The sequence below is a fragment of the Symphodus melops genome (genome assembly GCF_947650265.1).
Source record: "Symphodus melops genome assembly, chromosome: 19".
Lineage (NCBI taxonomy): Eukaryota > Metazoa > Chordata > Actinopteri > Labriformes > Labridae > Symphodus > Symphodus melops.
Window position 1 is genome coordinate 17080822 of NC_136709.1, and position 13251 is coordinate 17094072.

General features: G+C 41.0%; 1 protein-coding gene across 1 annotated transcript in view; it reads left to right on the forward strand.

Moving 5' to 3' along the window:
• Positions 1 to 4893: 4893 nt before the first annotated feature.
• stag1a (STAG1 cohesin complex component a) overlaps positions 4894 to 13251 on the forward strand; it is a 38706-nt gene continuing 30348 nt past the window's right edge. Inside the window, exon 1 of the mRNA XM_079369744.1 lies at positions 4894 to 5144. The gene's annotated coding sequence lies outside the window, so the exon portion shown is untranslated. The remainder of the gene's footprint in view (positions 5145 to 13251) is intronic.

The window sequence follows — 13251 nt, forward strand, 5'->3', positions numbered from 1 at the left end:
TGCCTCTCTTGCTCCAAGTTTAGTCAGGAGGAAATGAATTATGGAGTATGGTGGAGGAGAGAGTGGCAGCTGCAGGAGGAAAGTGGACTCTGAGTGTAAGTTTATTCAGTCTACTTCTGTGGTTTTCTGCTGCAACCTCAAGCTATTTCTCTCAATCTCCTGCTCAGACACAAATGATTTGTTTCTCACCTGTGCTCATACACACATATAAGCACATGTGCTGAAGATAGTTTCTCTGGCAAATTCACAACTCTTTGACACTTAAGGTCTTACTTCTCCATCTGTCAGTAAATGATTGCCCTTTAAGTACATTTCATTTACATGTTTTAAGACTTTCATATACAGTTTGGTGATTTAGATAATAATTTAACATAATATATTTACCGCTAAAGATTTCTCGTCAGTAAAAATCAATAGTCCCCACTATGCTAACTCTCACTCAGGTCTATGCTTATGATCTACAAACAGGGTGTCATTATTCAAAGCATGGGTCCTTGGATGTCCAAGCGCGTGTTCTCATTACAGCCGGAGCTGATGAGAGCAGAAATAAGTGAACCGCAACTGCAGACAAGACACATTTATCACCGGCCCCCCCTCAGCGGTGGTGACTAAGGGCACGAAACAAGGGAGAGTATAAGAGAAGGTGTAAAATACACACACGTGGAGATAAAGCTGAAGATAAGACAAGGATCTTATGAAGAAATAAAGAATAACACATGAGTTAGAGTTTCTTCATAACAAGTTAGGTTGTGATATAGACAAATGTGACACTTGTGCTTTCATTAATCTTGCATGACCACCAGAGAGAGAGAGAGAGAGAGAGAGAGAGAGAGAGAGAGAAAGGGGGAGATGGCGGGAGGCAAAAGAGACACATGTGGAGAGAGTCAGAATCGGGGTGTCAGACACAAAACACTGCAAGCAAGGTCAGTGGAAGTTAAAAATAGAACAGGCCACATGAAGCCTCTCTGTTAGTCAACAGCCCCACGGACGAGACGGAATAAAACAGACGTATGTTACGTAACGCTCAACACGTCAAATGAACACAATGCACAGGATGTTAACAATGAGTCCTAACAGCAGTCATTAAGGCACTTTTGCACTACCCTGGAGTCTGTGTTTTCCCACAGATCGAGCTATTTGCCAGCACTTTTCAATATTGGAGCTATAACCTGCTATTACCTTGACATTCTGAAAGGGTTTTGCTCTGCAGACAGCCTCTGTTGCCATGGTTACAGCCCCAGTCCACATTTTTTTTTCTTTTTTCTTTTTAAAGTAAGGGTGGATGCTGTGAAAGTGTATTAAGTGTTCATTCAAGTATGACCGTGTGTGTGAGTACCATTTCTCAAAATCTGCACTATGACTTGAAATTGGGGCAATTGCAACACTGAACATGAATCCAGACACTCTGATGCAGACACTGTGGAAGTCTGCAGCTTATGTAACGACACACTGCACCATGCATACTTAAAACGTAAGGTGTAGTCTCAATGAAAATACCTACATTTGCTTGAGAAGCGGGTACATTTGAAACAGATCAAGCCAGAGAAGTGTCTTCAGAATGAATTTAAATTTTGACCCAAAGAAAGAAGAAAAGATTAAAAACTGGAATCAAAATGCTGCAACGCACTGCAACTCCGTGCACAGGCGGACGCCTTTTTTCTCAGACTGTCTGGTTGGGAAAAAAAGAAAAAGATGACAATCAGCCAGACAGTTTTTTAAGTGATGAATCATGATTCAGAGAAGATATGTTCATTAAATGTGAAGCTTTAAATGTGCAAAATACTGTATCTTTGTTCATATTATGTCACTGTGTATTTGAGCTTCTGGAACATGGAGCATATTTATGACTTTATCACAAGGGTCAAAAGCAAAAGGGAGTATTAAAACAATTACATGGCTCAAAGGTGATATAACGGCAAAAATGTGCACAAGAACAAATTGCATGTTACGCTTTTTTAAACGGGTAAAAAAAAAAATACTCGTAGGAATGTTGCAATAAATCTTTTTTTTTTTTTACAAAATGTAGCTGCAGATGACAGAATGAAAAAGGGATATCTTCACACCCATTATTGACACAAGCAGCAGACCCTCTTCCTGCTCTGCAGAATCATCTATTTCTGGCACTGATGTCATTTGTTTGTTTTCTTGTATTCCTTTTTTCTTGTCTGTTTTACGTCTTATTCTTGTGACGATAACTGAAGAGCTAAAATCACAATCTCAGCTTTTTTTGCAACATGTATTTTATGTACTTTATGATGCATTTGTTCAACAATAGCATGTGTCTAAGGAGAGGGGATTTGAGTAATGGGGTAGAACTATTGTTGACTGTTTTCCAGCCTATGAAAAAAAGGACACAAGATGACACAGGCTGAGAAACCAACATGTTGTCCGACATGTTTGTCTTTTTTCGCAGGGGCTTTTTTGCCTTTATTGGATTGGACAACTGAAGAGTGACAGGAAATGCCGGGAGGAAAGAGTATGGGATGACATGTAGCAAAGGGCCAAGGTCGGATTTCAACCAACGGCCGCTGCAGCAAGGACCAAAGCCTCTGAACATGGGGCGCCTAACACAATAGGCTATCCAGCCCCCTGTTAGTAATTTCTTCACTACTAAATGACTTGATCTGAAGAGAAACCCTGAATCTTTGCCTATGAGTTACTTAACTAGCTGACCACTTCTAAATTGAATTAAAAGAACTAAGATAAGTGTTGCGTTATCTGTGAGAAAAGAACAGAATCTTTCCATGAAGTGGCCTTCAGAACATTGTAAGACATTTGTGCTTTTGTTTGCACATGCTTTTACACTGTTGATCATTCAGATTTTAAAGTGTGAATCTTGGAAAATCACGATAAAGACCTTTGTATAATATTCACTTGTGCTTCCAAGAATGATAATCTCCAATGTCTCTTAAAGCTCCTGTGAAAAAACTTTAGGTCAATGTTGATTTGGCGACCCCTGTGGACAAAGTGGTCTTCTTTTTTTTTCTATGCCAATCTTGTTCTCGACAGTGATTTCCTAAAAAAAACACTATCCTGCTTTCTTGAAACACTCAAACCTATCACTCATTGTGAATCTTTGCTGTGAATAATGGGAGAGAAAAAAAGGCTATTTCGTCAGCATGTTGTAACTCACCTTGTTTGACGTGGTACCAGGTGGCTGAGATTACAGGCATTAAAAATATTAACTGTGTTTGTCGGTGATGGTCTTGATGATCACACGAAGGCATACTGTACATTAGGTATGAAATTCAGTCTGTTTCATAACTTGCCAATAGCTCCTCGCAGGAGCTTTAACTCCTCCAAAGGATCCTCGTAAAAAGTTCAAGGTAGAACATCCTTTCCCCCCCCCCATCTCATTTCTCCAACAACAAAGTCCCATTTTCATAAAATGCTTCTCTGAGGATAACTTCAAGAGATCATAACACATGTGTGAGATACTTCATGACGTCGCCAACAGTAGAGAAGGTGATATTTGAATGCTTGTGTTTGTGTTCCTATTTCTGTGTGTGAATAACCCTGAGGTAAGGATCTGGCTGCAAATTTTATGGGCAAGACATGGTGTTGCTATGGCAAACAACAGTGCATCCGTCAGATCAAATAGCACCCTGTACATTTACCTCTATGTGTGCGTCTGGGTGTGGCAGTGTACGTCAATGCCTTATCTAAAAGGAGTGGCTACAAAAGCATTTCTATCAGCCTTTATTTCTATTTTACGCACACACTCACACACAAATGTAATGCAGGTGTCTGATATCCACTCAATGACTCTCAAGTGGGACTAATATAATTAAGTGAGGCCTCTCTGTCTCTGTCTGTCTCTCCGGCAGTATCAGGCTGCAGTGAGCAGCAGTGAGTAATGCACGTCCATCCAGTCTCAGTAATTGGGTTTAAGCACATGAAACTCCAGCCCGAAGTCCTCGTGGAGACAAATGACACAAAGAGTTTAGTTGTGAGTTCAAATAATCATTCTTTTATTTTTTTCTCTTTTCAATTCAAGATGAGAGGCGTCGATCAAAAAGAGGGAGAGAGGTGTCAAACATTACGCCGTCAGAGATCGAAGCTATACATGTGGCACATTTTATTCCCTCAAAACACAACATCTGGTCAGTTATTACATTTATAATCTTAGGTCAAATCCTTACAAGAGATACTCTGAAGCAGTGGTTCTTAACTGGGGGGTCGCAAATATTTCCCTGGAAAAAAACTTGTGTAAAAAAAGTATTCTGTCGAATGCTCTTTTAAAGACTTAGGTCCAAACTGCAGTATTTTTCAGTAAATAAATCTGATTGGCCATAAAATATCAGAAATGTGGGTCACAATTTTTCACAGAGGAAGAAGGTGCATCCTGAGGCTAGACGAGTTAAGAACCTCTGCTCTAAAAAGAGGTCATGAGACAGAAATAAACTAAAACTGAAAATTTGACATTTCAAACAATGTTTAGCAGCAAATCCCCCCCAGTTTGACTAAAATAAGATTGCCTTGATCTCTGTGAATGTGTGATGACCTTTCGACTACTTTTGGACATTTTACTAACTTAATAATGAGTTTATAAAAGTTGATGAATTATGCCTTTCATACATAAGCTATAGCATACATGAGGTCCATATAATTTAATATAAAAGCAGTACAATATGGATTTTGTGTTTTGGCGTTGCATCAAATTTGAACGACCTAAAAAAAACAATATAAGTTGAATATTTTGTTTTTGGAATTACTGACAATTGTTGTTTACAATTTGCTTTATCACAGCCCTATTAAAAAATAATAATTGGGCTCACTTATAGTGGGGAGTCTCTCTGCTCCTTTGCGCGTGCCCGTCGCTGTTGCGTTAGCGGGGTCTCGCCTCCCTCCTCCACTTCCCGTGCTCGTCCCCGCTCCACAGCCCCGGAGGCGCGTGTCCGCCGCGGCCCCTTCGTGTGTGTCCGCCAGGGGGCAGCTGTGTCTCGGTCTGAGGCTGCGCCGCTCCCGCTGCATCACAGAGAGGAAAATACCACCAGATGGCGGTTTAGGATTGCTGCTCTTCTCTCAAGGCGCGGTTCCGCTCGGCACGGCCAATTTTCAATAATAAAATACGCACGATATTAATACGAAAATCGATTTATTGTTTCGGAAGGTGGTAATCGATTCGGCGATGAGCGTTAAAGGTGAGTGTGTTGTGTTTTTTTGTCCTGTTTTGTGCGCTGGTAGAGGGAGACGGAGCACAGATTAAAGATGGTGGACACAGACAGGGAAGGCTGGTTAGTTGGGGGATGGGCGTTAGCGGCTAACGGAGGTGAATGTGCTTTCTCTCTCTCGCCTCACTTACATTATAGCCTAGCAGAGCTGTTAGCTTGCAAGCTAGCCCCCCCTAAAAAATCGGGGAGACAACTTGCTTAGAGGGGGCAAGTGGTTGCCGCAGCACTGGCCTTTTCTTTTTTTTTGACACCAATATCCACTCGGCGTTGGAGTTTGTCTTGTCAACAAATAAAGAGCCATGCTGTGTGACGTGTTTTCTTGCTGTTTTTTTTTTTTTTTTTGCAAGGCAGGATTCAGAGCATCACCTTCTTTTGCACAGCCGTATTATGATTGCACGCTACAGTATTGCTCTCCTGCCATGCACTGCTTTCTTTCCTTTGACATGAACGCAGATGCCATATTGTTGTTGTTGACTTTTTTTGTCCTTTTGTTTGTTTGCTCTTTGCACACTTGGGAGGTGTGCAATGTGACATCTTAATGTGCTCCTTGTTGTTGCTACTTTTCTCCTTGTGTTTAACATCAGCATCCTCGCCTTTTCAAGTTTTTTGCAGAGTGCTGCTGACTTTTCAAGCCCTGCTAATGATGGACGTGTTGCTCTCTAATGAATGACAGCACGTGCATCTGTGGGGGATTTTGCAGGATGTGCAATCTTTCACTACATTATTATGGCGATTTCTCCTCCCCGCCCCCCTTCTGTGCGGGAAACAGGCAACAGTGAGCGGGGAAACATGAGTCACATTGTTGGGGGGGGGGGGATGGGCTCCACCAGCAGCAGCCACCCCCTACAGGTCTGAACATGCCCCACTTGTGGTCGTCCCTCCCCCTTTCAACATTGACCCCAAGCATGGTTCACCCGTTGCAGTGCAGTTAGGGCTGGCTGATATAGGAGGTCAGAGTCCCTCCAGGTTGTTTGCATCAATCTCAGGTTGTTGCATAACTGCTTTGTTTACAGAGGCCTGGGCCATGTGATTTCTTTTTCTTCTTCTTCATGCAGGATGTCTTGGTTTGCTATCTGCAGCACTCTTGTTTGACAACTTGTCTTGTATTGTCACTCAGTTTTTTTTCCCCATCCTGTTCACACAAGTCATCCTTTATTCATTCTGCAGAACAATTTAACCTTAACATGCAAAACATTGTCCAAACTGTGCTATCATGTGTTGGTCTCACATGAAGAGCAAAGCATTGATGTGACCAAATGTTGGCAGATTGGATATTTGAATATCATTTACATTACGGTTGGCATTTTTGTTTCTTATTTGAGACATATGGTGTAAGAGTAGATGTAGCTCTTTATCTTTATACATTATGGTGTGTATTTATTTTTACACTCTACAGAAGATGTCATTTCATAAACTTTTTGGTTAATGCCTTAAACAATGGTTACAGTCATGTAACCATTGTGTAATATATATATATATATATATATATTTACTTTTTAAGTGTCTGCTGCAATCAGTCAAACATAGTGTAGGCATATTTCTTAGAGCTGAAAAAGGCACACAGTGGATTTTAACTTCCCGTTCTTCGCGTAGGTTGCGAAAAGCAGAATGCAGTGAAGGTGATTTTCACCAACACTTTACAACATAACTGCCATCATGTTTCAAGCCAAAGAAAGGGTACATGTATGTCACATCTATGTTCTGATTTATAACTAACTATGAGGGGGAGTGGATGTTAGGCTAGCTAATTGTTTTACCTATGAAGTCAGGCTCCAAAATCAGATCCCAACACACGCATGCTAAATGCTGGTCAACATCTACGTTACCAACAACCATCATGCCAGGAAATAGCTCTATTTTAATTCATTGGTTGGAAAGTCTTGGAAACTCAAATACAGATGTGTCTGTGTTTGTCATTTGAAACAATAAGGGACACTTTTGTGACATCTGAACTTTTTAAATGGTAATTGTAGGTTTCTTCTTTGAATAGGGGAGGCAGAGACCTCCCAGTTTTTCTTCACTGCCTTTGTCTTCGTTTGCTCTGAGGACATGCCGAGCGGGTCTTTTAGACCAGGCTCTGTTAATCCATTTATTTGTACATTTTTTCATGAATGAATGTTTGAATTTATCCTGATTTTTCTGGGTTGAAAAATGTCATTCTGGATCGGACGGTTGATTGTAAAGCCGTTTGGAACGACCCAACGACTCAATATAGCCACCATGCCTCATATCCATGATCCAGAACAGATAGTAAACATACTCTCTACCATTTCCACCAATCAGGTATCTACCACCAAACCACTTGTGGTCGATTGGGATCTTCATTTACCACAAACAAACAACCCAGTTATCTGTTACGCAGACACACGGTAACCTTTCCCCGTCTTTATGCAAATACAGACGACATCATTTCCGTGTCACAGGACCAACCAGTTGGATTACATTATTCAGCCGTTTACTTTGCAGCAAGAAACGCACCACAAAATCTCAGTTCTAGTACAGACAGCCACAGTGCATCATTAAGGACAGCACATAGTATCTGACCTCTTTATTCTGATTCCAAAGAAAGGAGTTTATAAATAGCCACAGTGTTTGTACATTACAGTAATCGTTGATACATCAGCTTGTCTTCTGCCTCAGGCTTTGGAACGGTTTGAAACCTGCCGCAGATTTCTTGCGTCGCTTTCTAAAAGTGGCTGATGGGAGGAACGCGTTGCCGTTAGAAACCTTTTAGATGACACTTAAGCGTCGACAGAGAGAGATGAATAATTCCTCCTACTGTCTATACCATGTGGATGGCTGTGCTCTCTTCCCATACAGGACAGACGAGGCCACTGAGGTTATAATCGGTTGAATAAACACACACTGTATTTTCAAGGTAATCATGGGGAGATAATCGGTATTTGTTTATAAACGCAAATGGCTCTTTTAATGAAAGTAAGGCGCTGTAAGTCTGAATGTTTTTGAACGCGAAGCGGCCGCCAGTTACGGCACGGGGCGGTTAATCAAAGCGGGAAGAGCAAACGTGGCTCCTGCATTCTGAATGGAGCCATACATAACAGTCCCAGAGGCTCTCACGGCTCAACCGCGCAGCCATATGCCCGTAATGATACAGCCCAGGAGATTATGTAATGTGTTTGACATTTGTCAGAGCCTATTACACGCTGACCTCCGTTCAACACGGGGACTGTAGAAAGAACAATATTTCCTGTACTTATCGTTGTCCCGCCCGTGGCTGTTCTCAGCACAGTTGGAGGAAGCCCAAAGAAAATGAAATGTCACCACAGTGTTTATCATAAAAAAGACATTTAATAATGGAGCTACCTGAACGTGGAATTCAACTCAACATAAGATTAATTTTTCATTTTTTCCCCCCACACTAACAAGTCCCGTATCATGCTGGAATAACTTACATTTATAACCTATTTAGTAAAAGTGAAAAAGACGTGTGCTCCTGTCACCATGCAAACAGACCTGCGTAACACCTTCTCAACAGTTTAGTCATCTCTGACATCGAGGCTTTCCTCGTGATGTGGTTTCCTGTTGTCTAATTAGCTCAGACGCTTTCATCAAACCTGTTATCTCTCTGTCACTTCTCGGTCCAGGAGAGCCACGCTTAGTTTGTTTACTTCGTGCAGGCGGCTGAAGTCTGGTCTGGCACTGCTTTTCAACCCTGAATTTCTCCAGCTGCTTTGCCAGTGGTGTATGCGTGTGTATGAATGGGATTAGTTACTTCTGATGGTCACTTTACATATCAGCCTCTACCATCAGGGTGTGACTGTGTCGGTGCTTTGAGGAGTCAGAATACTAGGACAGCACTTTATAAGTTCAGTCATCATTATCAGTGAATGTGTGGATTGTTTTTTTTACTAAAGGTCTGTGAATCTTAATCTTAGTCAAACATTTAAAAGGAAAATGAACAACTTCTCAAATCTTAAAGATATCTCAAACATTGAACGCTGCTGTAGATGAAGAAGAAAAGCAGATAAACCTCCCAATAACGAAGGTCAACTGGTGTTTGAACATTTCCTTTGAAAAATAAACTATTACATTTCCTCTAAGCAGGATTTAGTTTCTTATTATAAACTGTTAATCGGCCTATCCTCAGTGTTATACTTACAGGGTTGTAGTTGGTAAAACCTACCAAAAAAATATTAAAAAATTTTCTGTATCCAAGTCCAAGAACTCCCCTTAAAACAAAAACAACAGAATCAGTACGATCCATACATTTTCACTGTGTAGATGTTTGCTCCATTATCTGGTTGTTTTCTTCTCTTGTAGTTAAAAGTGGGTTTGATCTCAGCTGTGCTTTTCAAGGGCTTATCTTTCCCTTCATGAAAATGTGATAACACAAAGTATTACTAAGGTCAAGATGTTGGCTTAGAAGAAAATAGTGTTGTTGTTTTTTTTTTCAGATAACAATCATGCATTTATGTTGACATAAAGATGGGTCAGATAATGCAGAGACAGCAAGATTTATCACTTGAGCAGTAACGGAGGCAGATTTATCATCGAGGCTGTTTGCCGTTAAGCTGTCAGGTTAAGCCGTAATGAGACAAGGTGCTTTGTGCGTGTGTGTGTGTGTGTGTGTGTGTGTGTGTGCGTGTGTGTGTGTGTGTGTTTGAGGCTTGTGATCTCTCCCTGGTACTCTTTACTTGGCTCAGTTATTGCTAGGCTGAGCGAACAGAGTCTACCTGCAGCTGAAGCTCAAGTTTGGTTTCTGCTGCAGCCAAGCTACCAGCTGGCTGCGGCTAATGCTAGTTTGATAAAGAGTCAAGAGAAGAGAAACAATACAAGAGCTTCACTTTCAACGTCAAGACACTTCTTCTATTTTCGTCCACTGTTTAGCCTCATTGACTCAATGTCCTAATGAGACATCCAACAGACCATCAGAATGTCTTATTTTAGCTCTGAGTAGCTCTTTAAGGGTTGAACATTTAGACCACATCAACACTAATGTGTTTAAGATTGAATCACATTGCATTTACTTGAGTGTTTCAGGCATAGCCTTCACTCAACTCAATTTTCTCAAACTTCCAATACGGACCCTTCCAGTACGATGCGCTCTCGACTCCAGGAGTCTGTTTTAGTGTGTAAGGATCAGGGCATTTTCCAAGTCGAGTAATTTTCTAATGATGAGCCGATTCACTTTTTATCAATTCCAATTCGATACTGATACCGATTCCAGTATTTCATAACTAATGTTGTTATTGTTGGTATTATATGTGAGGCTACAAGAAGCTGGCGTAACATGAAGACAATTTGCAGACACGTCGGGCAGTTCAGTCTGAACTTGTTAAAAACGCCCGACCATCTTTCTCGACCTGTGATGTCGGAACATCACAGGTCCCAATATTATGTAAATATTGGGACCTTTACCAATATTAGATTAGGTTCAATCTCTAATATTTTCTCATTCGTTTAAACAGAAATTTTCAAAATACTAATAAATTCATTGTTGTCCCCACTAGCGAGGTCGATGCCATTTTAGCGTTTAGTCTGCAACACACACATCCGATTTTAAAGATAATGCTTTAGACATCCGATACGTTTGATTACCAGTTGAGTTGTATTTCAATGCACATATCACCTTCCCTTTACCTGAAGACAACAAAGGACTTTGGCCTTGACTTCCAGCGGTACATTCAACAGCACAGGTAGTTCACAGGTGGTTCTATCTGTCACTGAAACAAACTTTGGTCTTAGTTTTGTCACAACCGTTTTTCATTTGTAGTGTTGTCTGAAACGAAGCATCAGGCTGCCTGGTCAAGTTTGCACATATGTACTTTAAGGGTCCGAGTTCAAGTTCAGTGACGTTTGTCACTTTACAGTTTGGTTTGAAACTGTTTCTATTATCCACCAACCTTTATTAATAAATGTTTTATATCTGAGATTTTTTGTAGCATGAAATATATGAAATATATACTTTGGGAAAACACAAAAGTCATATCTGGTCGTGCCATTGCGAATGGTGTAAAATGGCTTTTATTGAAAATGGTGCAGCTCTCTGCAGTTTAAAGCCGAGTATATACGTCTGTGTCGGGTCGACGCCGTGTCTAGACCCAGCGCCGTCGTTGAGCAGTCGTAGTTCTGCGTCGAGGGAATGCGTTGCTCTCCAATTCACCGCCAAGCAGCTAGGGGGCAGCGGCGACGAAGGAGACGTTTGCGGAGGTGGTCCGTCCGACAACTAAACCAATCGAGGCTGAAAACGGGTAAATTAAACACTCTTTAGCCCACTCAGGAACCTGGATTAAGAAATGCATTTTCGCTTTTTTCGAACGTCAATGGGCCGATTTTCTTCGCCGTATACAGACTTTTCATATTTCCGTTGCGACCGGAAAAGCAACTGCCAGAAATGACATTCTGAGCGGACCTATGGGTGACGTCACAGAGAATAAATCCATAAACATACAGAGAGGCTACAGAGTGTGGGAATGAAGTGGTCTGTATCGATATCTATAAGTATTGGCTATTAATCAAAACGCATAAAAGAAAAAAACAATTCTAGCCTGTTTGAAAACAGGAACTAGAAATGATCAAATTGTAACGTAGAATATGTGACGGTAAATTCAAAGGAATGAAATCATAAAAAAAATCATCAACTAAAGAAAACAATTGTCGGAAAACATTTGAGGAAAAGTATGAAGAGCTGTTTGACGTTCCTCTGGAGAGCTGATCAAACAGCTCAAAGCCGGCTCACCAAATACTGTAAGCCGTTTATTCCTCAGAGGAAAGAATTTCTTCTGGACCAACTCTTTTAAAAGCAAGTGAGAGTCCTTGATTTGTGTTACCAGTGATTGAGATGTGTGGATCGTACCCTACTCAAGACATTTCTTTGTGAAAGGAAAACACAAGTTGTGATATTTTATTGATTTCCTTTGCCGCGCTCGAGAAAGTAAATCCCATTTCACAAGCAGAGATTGATTTCTTGCTTCTAGCCTTCATGAGCTTCAGTATGAAAAGGGGGGGGGGGGGGGTTGAGTAAACTCTCCCCCTTTGCTATGGAGGGCTTTGACTCATTTGGATTTACACTTCTTAGGGCAGCTCGATCTAAATTTGGCATCAGACCAGACCCGCAAATCCTTCAGGTGTCATTTGTGCAAACGAGGTTAACAACCAGTTTCAAGCTCCGGCAAATAACAGCTCTCCTTAGCTGTTGTAGATTGAGTGTGTGTGTGTGTGTGTGTGTGAGTGTGTGTTTCTCAGTGGTCAATGTTATTTGTACAGCCTCTTATTTAATATTGATTCACTGGTCTGTGCCTGGTGTTCTTTGGCTGTACTGAGTGGATATGAAGTGGTTGCAAAGCAGCAACACATTTTAAAGTGAGCTACAGGGTAATAACCGCGCAGTGAGGTGTGAATGTACCACATTTGTATTGGAAACAGATCTCTTGGAAAAAAAAAGAAAAAAGGATTGACTCTCAAAAAGTGAGGCCTTGAAAAGTACTTGAGAGCAATAAGCACAAACAGGAAATTGAGTGGCACAATTGTTTGATGCTTTAACTGTGACAAAGAGCCACGACGCCGAGCACTTCTTTATCAGCAACAGGAATCTTTCTACACCCAACACTTCGGATCATTTCAGGACCAGCTGCCCATAAAATCTTCCTGACTCTCCTGCACACATGTTCACCTCCCAGCAGGAGACGTTCACATATTCTGTCATATTCATAAAAGTATAAATACTGGCGAACAGCAAACAGTGTGGTGAAGCTAGCCTGCACTGAATTGTCTGAAATGTTCCTGCTGTGATCACACGTTAGCTCACTCTTATAATGTTCAGGTTTTATTTTTTACACAGTCAGCTCACAAGGACATTTGAAAGATCTGAAAACAGCTACGCTAAAGCTTTCACTTGCGTTGCATTAGACCAACATTTGGCCCAACAGCAGCCACACTCGGCAAACCCGATAACATTGTCAACCTGCAGACTACTTTCATTTTAGCACCTTTTTTTGTACCTCTTCAATGGAATTTCAATCAATTATACCAACTAGGAAAATATTCAGCTGGGAACAAATGAATTTCCAACATGTCCAACCACATGAAAAAAAATAAAAATATGGATTCATGAAGT